The sequence below is a fragment of the Artemia franciscana genome, chromosome 17, assembly GCF_032884065.1.
Source record: "Artemia franciscana chromosome 17, ASM3288406v1, whole genome shotgun sequence".
Lineage (NCBI taxonomy): Eukaryota > Metazoa > Arthropoda > Branchiopoda > Anostraca > Artemiidae > Artemia > Artemia franciscana.
In genome coordinates this window covers 24,262,509-24,283,779 of record NC_088879.1, presented here as the reverse complement: position 1 = coordinate 24,283,779, position 21,271 = coordinate 24,262,509, and the positions used below count along the sequence as shown (strand labels likewise).

Sequence of the window (21,271 nt, the reverse complement as noted above, 5' to 3'; positions counted from 1 at the left end):
TATCTTTCTCTTCATTTTCATTTTTGACACGTTGTTGGGAACTTGATCACTTCAGACAATTTAGCAATTACCTTTGCTTTGGCTGGCCGTATTGGTGTTGTCCAATTGATGGTCCAGATTGTCAATTTTCAGATCTTATCACGTTTGATAGTTCAGGTGTTGGTTTCAAAAAATGATCATTTATATGAACTGCAACTGCAAATTTTCACTTTTTGGCCCATCCATCTGTGTGTCTGTCGAGTGACGTCATGTCATCAGGTCGTCATGAAGTTAGTTGTCGTCATGTTTGTTATGACGATGACGTCGTTAAAGGTATTTAAGAAAACTGTTCAAAGACAAATTTTTAATTGTAAGAAGATTGTGGACGGAAAAATGTTTCATTGTAAAATGACTGAAGAACCTACAATGGCAACAGCCGAGGAAGCTGCTCAAAGAGTCTATGTCAAAAAACTTGCCGCTGATAGAGAAAGTAAGAAAAGAAAGCGTGCCGAGGAAAAACTACAAAAAAAAACTAAAAAGAAAATACTAAAAAAACTAAAAAAGCTAAAAAACTAAAAAAAACTAAAAAAGGTAAAAAACAAAAACTAAAAAAGAAAAAAACTAAAAAAAAATACAAAAAGGTAAAAACTACAAAAAAACTAAAAAGAAAAAAAACAAAAACTAATAAAAAAAAAATAAAAAAACTAAAAACTGAAAAAGAAAAAAAAAGAAAAAAGGAAAAAACTGAAAAATAAAGGAGAAAAAGAAAACTAAAAACCGGGACACAGGGAATATAAATGACGACCGGGACACTCAAAGAGAAATTACAGACTGGGACACTGGGACACAAATAACGACCGGGACACTCAAAGATAAGTTACAGACCAGGACACCGGGACACAAATGACGACCAGGACACCGGGACACAGGGAATATAAATGACGACTGGGACACTCGAAGAGAAATTATAGACTGGGACACTGGGACACAAATGACGACCGGGATACTGGGAATATAAATGACGACCGGGACACAGGGACACAACTACAAGGGGGATGCCGGGGGCACAGGGAGATATATAAATGACGACGGGGACACAGGGAATGTTCGATTAGCAATCACCATCAACAAAGCTCAAGGGCAATCATTAGAATAATCAGGTATAGATCTGAATACGGATTGTTTTTCCCATGGACAATTTTATGTTGCATGTTCAAGAGTTGGTAAACCTGACAATATATTTATATGCACAAATATATATAAAAATAAGTTGTTTGTCTGTGTGTCTGTCGAGTGACGTCATGTCATCAGGTCGTCATGAAGTTAGTTGTCGTCATGTTTGTTATGACGATGACGTCATTAAAGGTATTGAAGAAAATTGTTCAAAGACAAATTTTTAATTGTAAGAAGAGCGTGGACGGAAAAATGTTTATTGTAAAATGACTGAAGAACCTACAATGGCAACAGCCGAGGAAGCTGCTCAGAGTCTATGCCAAAAAACTTGCAGCTGATAGAAAAAACTACAAAAAAAAACTAAAAAGAAAATACTAAAAAAACTAAAAAAGCTAAAAAACTAAAAAAAAACTAAAAAAAGGTAAAAAACTAAAAACTAAAAAAGAAAAAAATAAAAAAAATAAAAAAAAGGTAAAAACTACAAAAAAAAACAAAAAAGAAAAAAACAAAAACCAATAAAAAAAAAAATAAAAACTGAAAAAGAAAAAAAAGAAAAAAGGAAAAAAAACTGAAAAATAAAGGAGAAAAAGAAAACTAAAAACCGCGACACAGGGAATATAAATGACGACCGGGACAGTCAAAGAGAAATTACAGACTGGGACACTGGGACACATTTAACGACCGGGAGATATAAATGACGACCGGGACACTCAAAGATAAGTTACAGACCGGGACACAAATGACGACCAGGACACCGGGACAAAGGGAATATAAATGACGACTGGGACGCTCAAAGAGAAATTACAGACTGGGACACTGGGATACAAATGACGACCGGGATACTGGGAATATAAATGACGACCGGGACACAGGGACACAACTACAAAGGGGTTGCCGGGGGCACAGGGACATATATAAATGACGTCGGGGACACAGGGAATGTTCGATTAGCAATCACCATCAACAAAGCTTAAGGGCAATCATTAGAAAAATTAGGTATAGATCTGAATACGGATTGTTTTTCCCATGGACAATTTTATGTTGCATGTTCAAGAGTCGGTAAACCTGACAATCAATTTATATGCACAGACAATGGGATATCGAAGAATGTTGTATATTCGCAAGTTTTACGTAGTTAAGAACATATATATACTTACGCGTGGGGGGCTGGGGGGGGGGCGTTTGCATATGACGTCATTATAAGTACGTAAGGCTTTGTATATGCACAGACAATGGGAAAGCCAAGAATGTTGTATATTCGCAAGTTTTACGTAGTTCAAAACACATATATAAATCTATCTATATTCATAGGTGGTACACAGGGACACAACTACAATGGCACGTAACTAATATGGCGCGTAACAACTTACGCGCGCGGGGGGGGGGCGAAGCACCCCATCAACTAGGTGTTACCACTTACTCAGAGCACTTGTTGGTGACTTTGTGCTTGTAATAATTGGTCGTAATGGCAGATTTGGCTTATGTATCTTTGGAAGTCCGTATAATTTAGGGCACAAAGAACTTCTTGGTAAGAATTTGTAGAAAAGTTGAGGTGTAATCTTCCCTTCTTCCTTCAAAGTCTTTAACTCGTTCTTAAACTTCTTTGGGTATGAGTCCGTCAGGTCAAAAGAAAGTTTTTTGTACGTTTTTTCATCTTTCAGTAAAGTGTTTAATTTTGAATCGTAGTCCTTGGTGTCCATTACCACTAAAATTATTAAGAATCTTTATGTCTTCGATAGAATTATTAGGGATTTCTGGTTTTAAAGCAAACTCTGACAGGGTTTTAACTGTAGCAGCTCTTACTAGGCTAACATCTTTGATTAGGATGGGGTTTCTATGTAAAGATGTTTCTATTGAAGAGATAATTTCTTCTACTGGGACTTTATTAGTTATAAAGCAAAATTTTGGACCTTTTTCTAATACGGACTTTTCTTGTAACGTTAAGGTCCTTGATGAAAAATTAATTACACCCGGTCTAAGAGTTGACGAAGGTATTACGGCTTTATTTTCAGATAATTTTGAAAATTTTTTAACTAATCTTTCTCTGGAAAGGTGAAAGTCATGATGAAATGATGCCAAATTTTGTTTGCCTTTATTCATGTCTTTTAGTTTCACTGCTGATGATAAACACTGTAAATGTGTTCGAAATATCCAGTTAAATTTTGTATCTGTTCACTGTCAATAAAAAGGTTTCATCCCTATTTTGAACTGTTTTACTTTCGTCATGGAAAGGCAGTGTCGTCTTCGAAGTTATCTATATAAAATTATTGCTTGTTTATAAGGATAGTATATATCGTTTTCTGTCGAACCCAATGGTGGAGGGAAGCACGTTTTTACAGGGCTTCTTTGAATCTGTGCCCTTACGAAATGTCTAAATTCTTTCAATTTCAGCCCTATTTTTAGTTTAGTGTCATTATTCTACAGGATGTTGACGAGTTCGTACACATACCAGAAATAAATGGGTTTGTATACGCTTGGTACCATAAAATTCTTTTTGCAAAAGTGAATTTCAATGGTGCTTTAAAAGAATTAGAGAATGAGTAATATAAACTTGGATCCTTGTCTCCAGAAATGCCCAATGCTCTTGGTTTTACAAGAAATGTATTTGCATGGGATTAATTTGATGCTTCCGGGTATTCTGCAAAATAGTAACCCAACCACAATATTTCGAGTGGGAGTGTATATAGATTAATCCTTAATAAGAGGAAAAACTTTTATATGATTAATTTCTATTGTTGTTAGATTAGGCATTTTCGCGTTGTATTCTGTTTTTGTGCGTGTTTGTAATTCATACTATTGTTTAATTTCCTCGCTTGTTTGTTACTTATTTATATTTTTGTGTATATGGCCAATGGGATTTTGAAATACACTTATCTATCTATCGATCTATCTATCAATAGTATATGTTGATTATTGGGATGTTAAGTATTGTATCACAATTAGTTGATAACATGAGCTTTATTACCTTATCCAAAAAAGCTTGTCGATTCAAATAAAAAATCAGTCTTAATCCTAACAAGGAATAAGACATGAAGAAAATTTATATTCTTTTACTGCAAAAGTTTACATACGCATAATATTATGACGACTTAGATAGGTTTAACCTACTTAATAGGTAATGAGGCATTGACAATTAATATTGTGAGAAAACTAGCTGACCTTCATTCAGAGACTTACCAAATATCCAAGCAATGGGTATTTTGGCACAATAAATGGAAAGGCAAAATGCAGTTTTATTTTATTTTTATCTTAAAACTAAAACCTGACGATGGAATTATTTTAAGCAGGAACATTACCTCGATCCCAGTGTCAATCCCAATTCTAGTTCATAAAATGTGTCCCATTGCTTTTGGGATAGATAATTTTAAGACTGCTCGTTTTAGATATAGGAAAATAATACTTACATTATTGACCAACTGAGGGAAATGATAAAGAATTTCGCAAAACTTCAAAAATGCCTGAAAAATAAAACACAGTATTACTATACACTGTTGCCAAATACATACAAACTTGAAAACGAATCTTCAACAGTAAAATTCAAATACGAAAATGCCCACTTACTTTGAATGTTACCCTACTTCAGTTAATTGCGTCAATTCGAGAAAAAAAGGGGGGGCATTTGGTCTCATAGCTTTTGAAAAATTTCCCATGCTTTCATCACTTTTTTATTTCCATTGAAAGAATTGGAAAAAATTACCTCTCCCCCTAGAATCAGAAAAATCCATTCCCCCCTTCCCACTGATTTCCTAGAATTGACGCCACTGGCTATAGCTCTACATCTTCCTTGCATTTTCTCTTTCTAGTTATAAAGTAAGACAGTAATTTGATATATTCTTTCCTTAAAAGATAGGTAAATAAAAAAAATACGAGATTTGGACATATTCTATTTCAAGAAACCCCACTGCCATCAAGCATCTCTTAGAAAAACAGGGTGCTTAGTTAGCCATTTCTGGAGTAGAACAGACAGTTCTACTTTTGTCTATTTGTTGGTCTCATAAACCAGAAGAGGTGCCTAGTTCTACTATTTCATTTTAACCAGTTTGACAAAGGAAGTTTCCAATATTCTGATTAGCTATGTTTCTTTTTTTCTTCACAAAAATTACTAATGTCGCTTTTTGGAAGTTTGGTGCAAGGCAAAAGTCATTTCCTTAGGTAGTAGAGATATCAGCGTGCCACATGAAACTTTAAAAACATTCAGAAATACAAGAACCATTCAATACTGTCCTATCAGTGACAAGGCGAAAAGCAAGTTACTAATATGTTTAATTATTTGAAAAAATTTCAAAAATTAGGTGGCTTCACAGGATAGCAAAGGATAAAAAGTAAATAGCATACATACTTCCTGACAACTTTTTGTTGAGATATATTATTTTAGATGAATGAGATAATAATTACCTGCCCCCCAAAATTTGCTACATTAGTAAACAAACTAATCTATGGTCAATTTGACTATGACATTAGTTAAAAAGGTACAGAATATTCATTGTTGATTTTGATATTACTACAACAATTATACAGTGAGCAAAATACAGCCCTAAAATGAACTTTTTGTTGCACTATCCCAATCATGAAAATATTTGACAGCCCCTCAAGTATGTGCTACCCTATTAGGATAAGTATACAAAGAGTGTACTATATCTTACAATAAATACACTAGATTTCAATAAATCCGGTTGATTCCAAATTATATGTGTTTTTAAATTTCTACCTCCCTGTCAATAAAAATTACCATAATTATACACATCAAGCAGTAATAATGAACGAAAAATGAAAAAAAGAATTAAAAAAACTTCTCGACATACATCCCTCACTTTCTGTTTTAACACAGAAAACATTCTATTCACTTTCTGTTTTTGATCCCTTGGCTTTCTGCTTTAGCAAAGTTCTCAACCAGTTGAGATGGAGATGTATATTCCCAGAAGAAAGAACTCATGTTCATTCTGTACAGAAGATAAAGATTTAATGTGGATGAGACATCTTTGATATGGAGATCAGCAGTCCTTTGTTTTTGGTCCACTGAAGTTTGTCATCCTAACAACAAGGTGCTTTTCAATTAACAAAATGTATATCAGTAGCAACATGGAGACTTTGGTTGAGTTTCCATTTTTTTAGAAAAATTCAAGAGCATGGAGCACCTACTACAAGTTGTAATGCTACATTCTGTAAATAATTTAGCAATTTCCAATGACAGCAAAGTAATATTATCCCCCTTTGCTATTAGTTCAATTAACGTCTGATTCAGAACGACTAGGAAGTCTAGTATGAACAACTTATGGTACTAAAAAAAAAAGCATTGCAAAACTTTTAGTAAAGTAATATAAACTTGGCAAATGCCCTAAAAAACTTGGTTCATCTCCAATAGACTAAAAATAACATTCAAAACATAGAAATTTACATTTGTAATGAAAAATTCCCTTTTGTCCTTAAGTAGTCTCCTCTTGATGAAAGACCCAGGGTTTGTACTGTCTGTGTGTTGAGACCATTCATTCAGGTCAAAGTGGCTTAGCTGACCTTTCCATGCATTTAGTAGAATCTTCTGTTTTTGCAGTAGCTACAACAATGACAAAAAAAAAAGTAAAAACATGTGGATTAAGTTAAATCACGTTACATTTGAATTAAACAGAGGAAAGGTATTACAGTTTTAACCCGTCTCATAAATTTATTTCCATTTGTTTAAAGTTTTAGCTGAAAATTTAATGAACAGTTTTTTGACAAAGAATATGTTTTATTTGAAGCAACATGTGTTGGGTTTTATGCAATTCATATTAATAGCAAAAACAAGAAAATTCCTTTTGCAAGAGTTCTAAAGCTATCAGGAATTTGAAGAAAAAAAAGGAATCTAAAGGTAAATTTCAGCCAAGAGGCTTATTAGTGACCCAGGTTCACTTCAACCCTGGTTAGACTTAAACTAGTGAGACTTATACTGTAAAGGACACGAACGTGACATTTCCAATATCCCAACGTTATATCATTTGATTAGTAACACACACAAATGAATTCTCCAGTCTCCATCATATCATATCCCATGAGTGGCAGATCTCCATCATGTCTCCCATAGCATGAGCAGTGAAATAAAAGCAGTGAATGGAATTGTTTGCTACGTCAAGAGATTTCACCTGTGGGTGACGTTCTTGATCCGTCCTGAGGACATTACTAAATAGGAAGCTTGACAGGGAGGTATATCTGCAAAATCACAACACAAATGATCAATGACCACATAAGAAAGAACACGAAGTTACCACAGAGCAAAACAGCTACTCGTGGCTTGATCCTGTCTTTTTGTATGGGTACAGACTGTGAAAGAATAGCCTCTTTAATCCCTTTGGCTTTAACAGTTTTGAAAAACAGACGCCAGAAAAGTCCACAGGGATAACTGGTGACAAATCATTAAGAGCAACATCACTTCTTGATCCTTTGATGTCAGCCCTAACTATCATTGCAAAATAGTGTTGAAACTAAATTTTGGAAGAAACTAAATTTCAGCTGGGGGGGGGGGAGAGCAGGGCAAACTGGGTTTTGGGGGGAGAAAACAAAGGTCAGGGAGGTGAAGTTGCTCCCATGCCCCATTGCAAATTACAGCCCTGGTAGGGACACCACAGGAGTCTAGCTTCCAGCTGAATTTGACCCAACACAGAAAATATCACATGCCCTGTTCAATGGAAAGATTGGCAGATGGAGAGGCTCTTTCTCTTTTTTCTTTGTATTCCTAAATTTGCAGCACTGGGTATAATTAAATATCTGCTATGCTGATAGTGTTTTATTGAGGTTTTATATGACTGTTGATTCTTTTTTTGGAAGAGTCATCAGCTTCCCTAATACTAGGTCCTGAATACTACACAAAAAACAACAAGGTGAGGCAAAACTCAATGAAAAGACATCAAACGAGACTGCAGCCAGTAAAGAGAAAAGATGAATAATACTAATAAGTCAACAAGAGGCAGTTTTGTCGAAGGGTTTTAAATTCTACTTCCCAACACTAATTTCTCATTCAAAAATAATTTATAAGGTAAAGTCAGGAATTATGGCTTCTATTGATAAAGTCGAGGCTCCTCAGGAACTTAGAGTTGAGATTGTAAGAAAACTAAACACTTTTAGCCTAAGAAAAATTAAAATGATATTACAGAAAAAAAGACATTAAAATACTTTCTGATTTGAAAAGGGATAAAGTCTTTACTATCACTAGAGCAGACAAAGGTAACACTACTGTAATTATGGACACTGATGATTATGATTGTAAAATGAATACAATTATTTCTGATACCATTACTTACAAAAAACTGGATATTGATCCTACAGATCAATATATAAAGTTAATAAGAAAGGATTTGGAGTCTCTGAAAAACAGTTTACATATTACCCCACAGTTTTATAATCAATTTTATCCAAGAGGTTGTTCTGCACCCAAGATCTATCGTCTGCCCAAAATTCATCTTACTTATATGTTTAAGAATTTTACATTGGAGGAGAATTCAATTCTCTGTAGTTTTAATTTGGTCTCCATGTATTCGAATTGTAATGTGAAAAAGTGAAAAGATATATTAGGGATTAAATTACAAAAACAATTTGATTTGTTACAAGATGTTCCCATGGCTAGCTTGGAGATTGATGTCATTATGAAGTTGGTTATCCTTGTAAATTAATTTTCTCTTCATTTTGGTTTTAGAGGTGAATTTTACAAACAAGCATTTGGTTTGGCTATGAGGCCGTCTCTCTCTCCTTTGTTGGCAAATCTTTTCATGGACTCTAATGAAACCTCTGCTTTACATAGTCTTAGACTCTGCCCTTGTTACTGGGGCAGATTCATGGACGATGTGGTTTGCATTTGGAAACACAGTTTAGATTCCTTAGACCTATTCCATAGACATTTAAATATTCTGGTAAAAATGTAAAATTTACAATGGAGTTTGAAGAAAATGACAAACTACCTTTTCTTGATATCTTATTAATTAAAAGTGATTTCCATTTACTATTCTCAATATATAGAAAGCCTACACACAGTAAAAGGTATTTGAATTTTCATTAGTGTCACCCTATTTCAGCGAAACAAGGGGTTGTGATTGCAATGGTGGATAGAGCTTCCAGAATTTGTTCCCAGGAGTTTTTAGATTCTGAATTATTATATTTGAGGGATATTTTATTTTGTAATAGTTACCCAATTCATTCATTGATAAAATAATAAAAAATAGATGCATGAAACATAATAATAGGGTCATTGGAGTTTTGCAGTGTTCAGAATTAAATGCATCTAAAAGTTTCATTTCTTTGCCTTTTGTACCTATTTTGGGGGAGATGCTTAAACTAATTTTGCATAAACTTAACATTGATACATGTTCCCAATTGGTGAGACCAATAGGTAGTTTCCTTAATTCTGGGAAGGATTTAACCTGAGGAGATTTAGTTAGTAGGGTGTATAAAATTCCTTGTTCTTGTGGAAAGTTTTATATTGGTAGAACTCACCATTTAAAAAACTATAGAGATAAGAAATTAAATTTATAGAAATTAAAAAACATATGTTTGCTAATCTTTCAATAAATAGGGACGCAGAAAATTCAAATATTGACCCAATTTAGGATTATCTTTTGAAAATGCTAAGGATGCCTACTTTACATACAGGCAAAATATCTGTGTTGTCTTAGTCTTTCATCTTTTCTCTCTACTCGCTGCACACTTGTTTGATGTCTTTTCATTGAGTTTTACCTCTCTTTGTTGTTTTTTATCATGACTGGCCAGTTTAGCATAAGAACTTTTTTTTAATACTAGACATTTGAAACAAACAAACAATCTTACTTCCTAGACAAAATTCAAAGGTCTTTGCTCCTTCATAGTTTACAGGGGGGTTTAATGCCTCTTTTCAACAAGAATATTTTGTGCAATGACTAAGGACCTGCACATTTTGCAAGGAATAGCTGAACTTGGAATATTTTGTTTTTATCAAATTATGACTTTCATTTAATAAAAGTTCACAGTTCACGTTTTTTGCAAGGATATGTACACTAATCATCTCCTCAAGATTTTTCCGAAGGACTCTCTGGTACTTTTCTATTATATAAAACACACTTGAGAAGTAAAGTTTGGTTAATATTAATGAAAAAAAAAATAAATATGATGAAAATAGAATACTTTATTAGCAAAATTGTGAACACTACAGCTTGGAAATATGCTTCTAGAACACAGTGCTATACTTCCAAAAATGTTGCTTATTGTAAGAGTACAAAGTCATGGTGTGTCCATTGACACAGTGTTTTGTTTTGGGCAACAGCCCCTCATCCTTGAAAAATATAATTGTCTGTTCTTCAGTCATTGGCAACTCACAAATCTTAATTTGAACATCCCTGGTGAGACACTATATTCTATCACTAGTGAAAGCAAACTAACTATTGTTCTCAAGAATTGTGTTAATAATGAACTAAAATGAACTGGTCAAGAGTTGCATTAATAATGAGCTTTTTCTTTGTCTTTGAGATGGTCAGCCAATGCTGAAGCTCCCAAATTAATAATTCATGAATTACCTTTACAATTTTGCTAATAAAGTATTCTTTTTTCATCACATTTTATTGTCACTAAACTTCACTTCTTAAGTGTGTTTTGTATAATAGACAAGTACCAACTTTCTCCCCTAGTAAGAACAAGAGAATTGTTGCCTATAAATACCCATTTTGGTATACAAAACAATAATTCTGGAAAAGGGCCATTTAAATTGCCTGCATCCACCTAAAAAACATAATACACAAAAATAATACACATCATTATAGATGCAAAGATGAGGGCTAATTTTATGGGGGGAAAGTGTTGTACAAAAAATGCCTATTTGTTAGTTCATCAAAAAACGTTTCTAGCCTTAAAATAAATTTCAAGAGAGAATACAACTATATATTATTCCTATTCGAATACTTCACATTTTAATGCTGCATCTCCTTAAAAATACAACATTAGCAGTTTTACACAACTTAGGTTGTTCAGAGGAAGAGATTTGCTAGATTGAGCACACCACCTGCCTGTGTGAACTACATTGACAAGAGGACTTATTCACAGTGAATGCATTAAGACAGTGATTGCAATGCCTAACACAATATCAAACAAAAGCAAAAAAATACATATATGCTCAAGGAGTAAAGATGAAATCAGCTTTTGAAATAAATTTTTACTGTAAAGTTAGTTCTACTGGATGCTGTATTTGAAAAAAAAAAAACAATTTAGACCTTTGGCTACTAGTCTTAACATTATAAAAAGGCTTTCTGATTGATCAGAAAGCCTTTACCTTTACCTGTATTTTTTCTTTGTTTTACAATTTTGCTATTTAAAAATTTCTTAGGTAAACAAAACATATTCAAATGATTTTTTCTCTTATATGTTCATAATTTTGCTTCAAATCCATTGTTATTGGATTGTTTCAAATCCATTGTTATTGGATTGTTTCAAATCAATGCATTATTCAAAGGGTTGGAATGTGTGCATGAAGTATGGCAGTAAGCACCATGTAGGCTGTAGCTAAAGGCAGTACACCATGAGCCTTGAGAATAAAAAGAGAAACTAATAAAATAAATAAATGAAAAAAGGTATTAAAAATGAAGCTATTAGTTTAAAATTATTTCACTTAAGAATTAGCTTTCTTTGCAATGCTATTTTTTAGCTTTTAAAGAGACCCTAAAGGTAAAGCCTTATTTTCTTTTTTTAACATATTGTCTAGCCCAATTGATTTATAAAAGCAAACTATTTTAAAAACCTACCATCTGATAGTAAGATATTTATTTTCTAGATGAAGTGTATATTCTTTACATTTAAGGCACACATAGAAAAATACCAGTAAATACAGGCATGAAAAGAGTAATATATATTAGATAATTTAAACTAAAGAAAAAAAACCTGAAAAATTACAGTATATATAGGCTGATTAAAGCTATGTATAGATACTGATTAAAGCTACAGCTACAGAGTGTGAACTAAAAAAAAAAATACACATGAAAAAAAAACAATGCTGGGATTATCATCATCAAAAATTTAGATGCTGCCTCAACATAGGCTACATGGACATTCACAAATTGACATGATTAAAATGAATTTGATAGGTTGAACCATGCTAACATACTGAATTTTATACTCAGCACTAATATAGCCATTATATTTTCATAATAGCATATAACCATAACCTAAAAATGTTTTTCTATGACTTCTTCTGTCTGTTTCCTGTCATAATGTTTACAAATCAAATTTTTGTGAAATTAAATTGTTATAAATCAATGAATTTTGAGCAAATTACTTTTAAATAACTGTTTTATAGACCAATGTATGTTTTAATCATTTTTGAACCCATTTCTAGTCATGATCACTTTTTTTTTACAATGACAAAAATAAGATGGATTACCTTCTGGGATCCCTTTCAGGACTAAAAATATAATTGCCCCACAAATGATTGTTGAAAATGGAAAGTGCATGAAAAAAAGCATTGAGTGACCTATAGTGTTTTCACCTTACCCCTAGGCCTAGGCTATATCACTAATGGAACCATGAAAAGATTTAATCTGATTCCTTCAGAGGGGTTAGAGTCTTGAATGGTGCCCAAGGCACGTCACAAGTAGTTTTCATTCTTGGATGTTTAGCAACGCCTAAGTAAAGCTAAACGATTCAACTACATACATTGAGCTTCAATTCAATGTCGGATAAAAATAACTGCTCATTTTTTTGGTTCCTGGAAGTATCGGGCAGGAAAGTAACAAGGCTACATTCCTTAAATTTAATGTAACTTTCGTCCATCAGAAAATTCACGATCTGAAAAATCAAATTTTTGCCATTGCGGCGTTGCGCCTTAAAAGCTTTTTTGGGCTTGGAAATATTAAAAATATATTTTCTACCATTATTTTATTTTCAAAAAACCTGTTTTTGCATTGCTATGCTTAATATTTTGAAAGCTCAGACCCAGTCGTTAAACCGTGCAATTTTCCAATTTGTTTAATGACAGTGACACCATTATTACTTTTCTGACAAATCACTACTATTAAGAAGCCATGCTTAGTAAGAAAACCCATGACACTCTTGACACCCATCACACTCCTTCCCCTTAAATTACTTGTAAACTATTTTGAAGTTCTTTGTTTGGCTCCATATTCTTACAAACTAATAATATTTAGTCCTCCAAAAATTCATAAGAAAACTCTTTTACTGTTTAGTCATAAACCATACGTAATCATCCATTTCTAACGCAATTAAAGTTAAGAGATCTTATTTTCCTCATAATTTTAGAATTCATTTACTGACACCTTTATTTTATTTCCCACAAGCCAAGCTCATAATCTAGCCAAGCTTGGTTTAAGCCAAGCTTAAACTAAATAATCCTTCACATAAGTGCTTGGGAAATCCTAATTCCCATAATTATTCGTGTTCGGGGGTGCACCATTTAAACTGAGATCTCCTTGTTGCTGTTTTCACCCCCCTCTATCGTGTGATTTGTCATTTTATTCACCTTCGGAGGGTGTACATGTCCTTAAAACAACTTTTTACCACCACACGACTCTGACGGGAAGATTTTCGGTCAAGAAAAGTCTAATCGTCATCTTCAGCATTTAAAGGTGGATGCAAGGTCATCCTTTTTTTACTCTCTTCAGGGGAGATAGTGAAAACGGACTGATAAGATGAAGTATATGTTCAAAAAGCTGTGATAAAGAGTTACTCATGCTAAGTAACTGTCATTCTGAGAAAAAACAAGTTCTAATAACAATATTTTAACAAAATAATTTGCTCTTTATGATGATTTTAAAAATATAAAATTCAACACACTTACAGATCACTCCACAAAAGTTGAGGGTTTAAACAGACTTTGCTTGATTTTCGAAAAGCCAAGAGAATACTCCCAAAGCGGGATGTGAATTACAGTACGCGGAAGCGGGAACTCTATTGTATAGGTGTCAAGCTCTGGTCTACTAAAACGTTAAACTATTATTATTATTTTTTAAAGAAAATGACGAATGTATGTTCATTTTTTTCTGAGGGACGATCGCATCGAACCAATAGAACTAGAATACCGAAAGAGGGCTCGTTCAACTGAAAAAAAAGTTCTAGAACCCTCTTTTAGTAGCGAAAAAGATGGAGCCACACCGAAATAGTGTTTTCTCTCAACATGTCGAGAAAAAAACTAAAAGTTGTGAAAATTTCTATCAGTAGCTTTATTTTTAATAAAGTTTGCAACTACTAGGAGTATTACCAACCACTCAATTTAGTTCCAAGCCGTCTGAGGCCAACACAGCTACACACGCTGCTCCTCCATCCTCAGCTATTAAAAGCCTCTCTCTTTACAATCTCCCAAGAAATTAAGATTCTCCTAAAATCTTTACTTACGAAAATCTCCTGCCCCCCTCAGGGACAACTTACTTTTCATTAGGCCTTAGACGTTTGTCCAGCTAGGGCGATTTCGGGCAATCCCGAGGACCTTCATCTGCAGAAAATGAACAAACAATCTCAACATTTCTCTTCTTATGGCCCTAGAGAGAGGGACTGGCTCACATTTTTTGAACAGCTTGCTGTATGATATACGGTCAATAAGTCTGTTACCCTGGGTACGGCCATACGAGCAAACACAATTAAATATACAAAACATTAACCTTTAAAGTGAAAACATTAAAAGTTGAAGTGAACACAAATTATTACGCATAACAAAAGTTTAGCTTTGAGCCATCATGACGTAAAAACCAAACACAAGGGAAATAAAAATATGATGAAAATATTTTTTCACAATAGCTCGAGAATGGAAATTTTTTTCATGTATATTTTGTTTAAACAACAAAGTTTTCAGTTCAAATGTTTTGAAAGGTGATAGGCAAAAGGAACGCTTGCAATTACGGTTTAACTACCTTTTTTGAATCGCTCATGGATGATTTTAAATAAGGTGCTATGAAGATTTAAAGAAAGAACGGGGGATTAACAAGGCAGTCGCCTAGATCATTACGGAATAGTTTCTGCTCGCTCAAGTTTTGATGTCACTATCTACTTTCAGTTGAAATAAAACTTGCTTTTTTATTTAATACATTAGAAGAGTTGTCTTCTGTAAGAAAAAATTTATATAAATTTGGAATGCACAGCATAACCATATATTTTTTTTTGTATATTTGCCATTTCGAACATCTTTGCAAAGAAATAAATAGTAAGACATTATGAGATCAAACGATATAATTTAAGAAATTGCTATTTTCCGTCTTTTTAGACTTAGAATGAATACATGCTGCAAAGTGGTACAAACTTTTATCATTTGTCATTGATATTCCGAAAAACACGAGATTTCAATACTGATGTGTCTAAAATGCGTTAAAAAGTAAAAAGCAAAAATCCAAGCTAACTGAAGCAAGTAGATTCAGTTATTAAGAACAGGTTCAGAGACAATTTCAGGGGGTAGGGCCTGTATAAAATACTGAAATTAGAAGATGTTTAAACTGCTTTCAATATAAAAGAACTTAGTTAACTAACAATTGTACTTTTTTGCTTTTAGGATATTATTTGCCAGAAAGTAAACTAAGTCAACTATAAAAGTTTTCCAGGCCTGTGCAAATAGAACGAAAAGTTTGGCAAAAAATACGAAGTTGCTATAGCGTGAGCCATACAAGACATTAGAAATGGACCATCAGGTTTAGTAAGGAAGGCGTGAAACAGTCAAAATAACGAAAGTAGACTGAAATAATCTTGGCTAACAAGAAATCAAGCTTTAGTGAAAATTTTACTCCCCCTGCTGCCTTTTACAAGAAGAAAAGTGAACTCCAGCAACAAAAGTATTGCTGCTGAGACCACTTAATAAAAAGCAGCAGGATTTCTGAGAAATCCTGAACGAATCATAATATTTTGCAAAAGCCAGCCCTTTCAAACTCTAAAAAACGAAATTTTGATATCAATATATATATATCAAAAGGATTGAATTATTATGCTGATTCCAAATATATGAGTTTCAATAAGCTGCACCTTTCTCTTCAGAAATGACCTTTCCTGACTCTTCAATGAATTTCTTCTTTGCAAACGATATAATTCATATCCACAATTTAAAGTTTAAGAGTAGTTTGCTACATATTCATAATTCAACCTAAAAAGATAAATGAAACCTTTAATTTTACGTTCAAATAAAGGTAACTTTCATAATGACCGTGACCAGTCACCCTACTCTAGACATCAATTTTGTTGCTGTAAAACCTTTATATAAAACACAGATTTCAGCTCCTCGAAATATATCTAATTTTAATTTTACATTCAAATAAAAGATTTTCATAATAATATAAGTGCCCTATGCTAGAGCGCATCAGTTTTGTTGTCGTCCACCTTTATATGGAAATACGAATTTCGTCCCATCAAAATCAGCCTCAACCTTACAAAACCTAAATTTTAATTTTGCGTTAAAACAAAGGAGATTTTCATAATCACCGAGATCTAGTACTTTATTTTAGACATCAATTTTGCTGTTGTACGCCTCTAAAAAGAACACGAATTTCACCTCCTCAAAATCAACATTAGCCTAAAACACCAATCTTTATTTTTAAATTCAAACAAAGGTGATTTTTACAGTCATCGTGATCTAGTACCCTATTCTAGACATGCATTTTGTTGTTGTACGCATTTGAATGAAAACATGAATTTACCCCAACAGAATCAACCTCAACCTCCAAAGTCAAAATTCCAAATTGAGTTCAAGTAAAGGTGATTTTTATAGTCAATGTGATCAATTACCCTATTGTAGACATTAATTTTTTCTTTTTACGCCTTTATATGGAAATGCAAATTTTACCTGCTCAAAATCATTTAGAACATCCAAAAAACATACTTGTGAATCAGCTAGATGAGCAAACTTGAACATTTCGAATCAGTTTATTTTTCTGAGTTGTATAGTCAAAGACTTATCTCGCTTGCAATTTGTTCCAGGTCAAAACTTTCCCTTCCTGGACTATATCTGTAAATTGATACCCGCAAGTCTACAGAGTTATTAAATATTTTTACACACCATATTGAAAATGTTCACACAGCTGCTGTTTTTTTAAAGTGTATTTTCGTATGATACGCGAAAGAAGTTCTTTAGAGCCACCTTTTTATTCATAACGAAGTAGATGTCGAAACTTTGCAGTATTAATGTCCAAAACATCTTTGGCCATATTATCTCCAAAGATATAATTTGTCGGATTTATTTTTTAGCTATGCTACAAAGAATGGCTGTGTAAAATTTTTAAAAATGGATTCTCTTGAAGAAGATCCTGAGGGAAAATATTTAAAGTTACACAAATCCCAAAATTAATTATTGATGATATAATAATATAATTGAGATAGTTTAAAAAAAAAAATTGAAATGTTTAACCGTGCAACGTTACCACCCATTTTGGCGTAGTTTTTCCGTATATAATATCTGCTAATTGATAATAGCGGGTCTGCAGAGTTTTTGAAACTTTTATGCACAATACTGAAAATACTCGCACATTACTATAGTTGCTGTATTCTATAGTGTATTTTCGGGCAATCTGTCGAAGCAGTTCCTTAGAAGCATCTATTGTTTCATAACGAAGTTAGTCTCGGCAATTTGTATTATTACGCAGTAAATATTCAAATGTCACAAATCGAATAGTAAACCTAATAAGATTCATGTTCATGGCTACTTTTAAGTGTGCATTGCTATATGCATTTTGTGCCTCATTTGTGTGGATTAAAATAATATTGACTTTATCAAGTCAATTTGTGCAGCTCCCTGACCCACCTACCAATTTTCATCGTCCTAGCACGTCCAGAAGCACCAAACTCACCGAATCACTGAAACCCTCCCCCAGCTCCCCTAAAGGGAGTGAATCCGGTACGGTTACGTCAATCATGTATCAAGGACATTTGCTTATTCTATCCACCAAGCTTCATCCCGATTCCTCCACTCAAGTGTTTTCCAAGATTTCCGCTTCCAACTCCCCCCAATGTCAAAAGATCTGGTCGGGATTTGAAATAATAGCTCTGAAACATGAATTCCTTCTAAATATCAATCTTCACTAAGATCCGATCACCTATTGATAAGATAAAAATGCCTCAGTTTTCACGTTTTCCTAGAATTCCGGTTTCCCCCTCCAACTTCCCCCAATGTCACAGGATCTAGTCGAAATTTAAAATTAGAGCTTTAAAGCACAAGATCCTTCCAAATTTGAAATTTCATTAAGATCTGGTCACCCTTTCGTAAGTTACAAATACCTCATTTTTCCAAATTACCCCCCCCCTAACTCCACCAAAGAAGGAAGATCCGGTCCGGTTATGTCAGTCACGTATCTTAGACAGGTTTTTATTCTTCCCATCAAGTTTCATCCTGATCTGGATGGTCAGGATGTTCCGGTATTTTCTAAGATTTCTGGCCCCCCCCCCAATTATGCTGGATCCGGTTGAGATTTAACATAAGAGATCTGAGTTATGAGGTCCTTCTAAATATGAAGTTTCATGAAGATCCGATCACTCCTTCGTAAGTGGAAAATAAGCCATTTGTTTCTAATTTTTCAGAATTACCCCCCCCCCACCAATAAAGCGGATCCGTTCCAATTATGTAAATCACGTATCTAAGATTTCTGCTTATTTTTCCCACCAAGTTTCATCTTGATCTCTCCAATCTAAGCGTTTTCCAAGATTTTAGGTTCCCCCACCCCAAACTCCCCCCAATGTCACCAGATCCGGTTGGGATTTAAAATAAGAGCTTTGAGACACGATATCCTTCTAAATATCAAATTTCATTGAGATCCGATCACCCGTTAGTAAGTTAAAAATACCTCGTTTTTTCTAATTTTCAGAATTACCCCCCCCCCCCCAACAACCCCAAAGAGAGCGGATCCCTTCCGGTTATGTCAATCATGTATCTGAGACTTGTGCTTATTTTTCCAACCAAGTTTCATCCTGATCCCTCCACTCTAAGTTTTTCCAAGATTTTAGGTTTCCCCCTCCCAACCCCCTCCTCCCCCAATTTCACCAGATCCGATCGGGATATAAAATAACACCTTTGAGACACAATATTCTTCCAAACATCAAATATCATTAACATCTGATCAACCGTTCGTAAGTTAAAAATACTTCATTTTAATTAACGGGCTCCCACTTCCCCCCCCCCCCAGATGGTCAAATCGGGAAAAAGACTATTTCTAATTTAATCTGGTTCGGTCTCCGATACGCCTGCCAAATTTCATCGTTATAGCTTACCTGGAAGTGCCTAAAGTGGCAAATTCGGGACCGACAGATCGACAGAATTTATGATTTCTATATGTCACTTGGTTAATACCAAGTGCCATAAAAAAGTGGAATTTTGGATTTTTTGCCACAAGACAGATCACAAATACATGTTTATTTGTTGTTTTTTGTTTTGTTTTTCCCAGGTGTGATCATATCGACCCAGTGGTCCTAGAATGTCGTGAGACAGCTCATTCTAATGGAAATTAAAAGTTCTAGTGCCCTTTTTATGTGACCAAAAGATTGGAGGGCACCTAGGCCCCTTCCCAAACCAATTTTCCCTCTAAATCACCGGATCAAAATTCTGAGATAGCCATTTTATTAAGCATAGTCGAAAAACCTAATAACTTTGTCTTTAAGGACGACTTACTGCCCCAGAGTCCCCGTGGGAGGGGCTGCAAGGTACAAACTTTGACCAGTGTTTACACATAGTAATGGTTGTTGGGAAGTGTATAGACGCTTTAAGGAGGTTTTTTGGTTGGGGGGAGGGTTTGAGGGGAGTGGGTTTTGCGGGTGGATATTTCCACGGAGGAATTCGTTATGGAGGAAAAAAATTTCCATGAAGGGGGTGCAGAATTTTTCGGCATTTTTTTTTTAAAGAACAGTGAAAAAATAAATATGGAAAAGTTTTTTCAACTGAAAGTAAGGAACAGCATTAAAACCTAAAACGAACAGATATTATTACGTATGTGAGGGGTTCACCTCCTCCTAATACCTGCCTCTTTACGCCAAAGTAATTTTATTAATTTCAACTATTTATTCTTCGGCCTTTGTGATTCGGGGGTCATTCCTAAGGAATTGGAACACAATTTTAGCTTTAGTGTAAAGAGCGAGGTACTGACGAAGGGGTGAATTCCATTATGCATGTAATGAAAACATTCGAATATAGAATTTCGTTACGTAAATTAATTCGTAAGTTAAGTACATTTTTACTAATAAAAATGTTCGTAAAAAAAATTAAAGTTCTGGTTGCCTTTTTAAATAATCAAAAAATTGGAGGGTAACTAGTAGGCTAAACAAAAAAAGTAGGGTAAATAAAAATAACAAGTTATTTTTAAACTGAAAGTAAGGAGCAATATTAAAACTTAAAACGGACAGAAATTACTCCGTATATGAAAGGAGCTGTTCCCTCCTCAATGCCCCGCTCTTTACGCTAAAGTGTTTTACTGTTTTAAAAAGTAGCTTTGAGAAAAAGAGCAAAATTTTAGAGCCCTCAATATTCAACCTTTAATCTCTGATATAATCCAGATTAAATCTGATGTAATCTCTGATATTAAACCAGCTTTGACAAAAAACTTTTCCATAGACAAAATCATTTGCTAGAATATACAGATCTATTTCAACACTTTCTCTGGATATAGCTCTAGGCTATATGCTGGGCTATACTGTTTGACTAATGCACATCTTTTATTTGTGTTCATTTCTAATTTGACTTTTATGTTCACTCGCGAATGTGATTCTTTTAAATTTATTTGTTATGATATACACACTTGCAATATTTGAACGAAGTTAATTGTATATAAAAATTTTTAATATAAAAAATATTAATGATAACTGTATTTTCTTTTTTCTCTTTTTTTTGTACAAGCGTTATCTTTGAGTTAAAGAGACACACTAGATGGTAACTTAACATAATTATATTAATTTTGTGTACGGTGCTCCTTAATCTTTTTTTAGGGGGGGGGTAACTGTAACGCAGTTTTTGCGTTAATTTTTAATAGTCGGTAATAAAAATATTTGAGGGCTTTTTTTCTGCAATATTCTCGAATATTTTTGTAAACAACTAAAAAAAAAATTCAACGTGGGATCGAATCCAACGTTGGATTCAATCTCCCAAGACCAGCAAAAATGAGCCATATAGCACCGTAAAGGCAAAGGTATACTAAAGACAACTGAACTATATCTAGGGATGCTTTAATTATATAGT

At 33.8% G+C, this 21,271-nt stretch overlaps 1 long non-coding RNA gene across 1 annotated transcript; it reads right to left on the bottom strand.

Moving 5' to 3' along the window:
- Positions 1-77: 77 nt before the first annotated feature.
- On the bottom strand, positions 78-12,946 carry LOC136038041 (uncharacterized). Its single transcript, XR_010620119.1, has 3 exons — positions 12,787-12,946; positions 6,548-6,703; positions 78-4,610 (listed from the first exon to the last, which is right to left on the bottom strand). It is a non-coding gene; the product is annotated as an uncharacterized LOC136038041 (long non-coding RNA).
- Between the last annotated feature and the right edge of the window lie 8,325 nt (positions 12,947-21,271).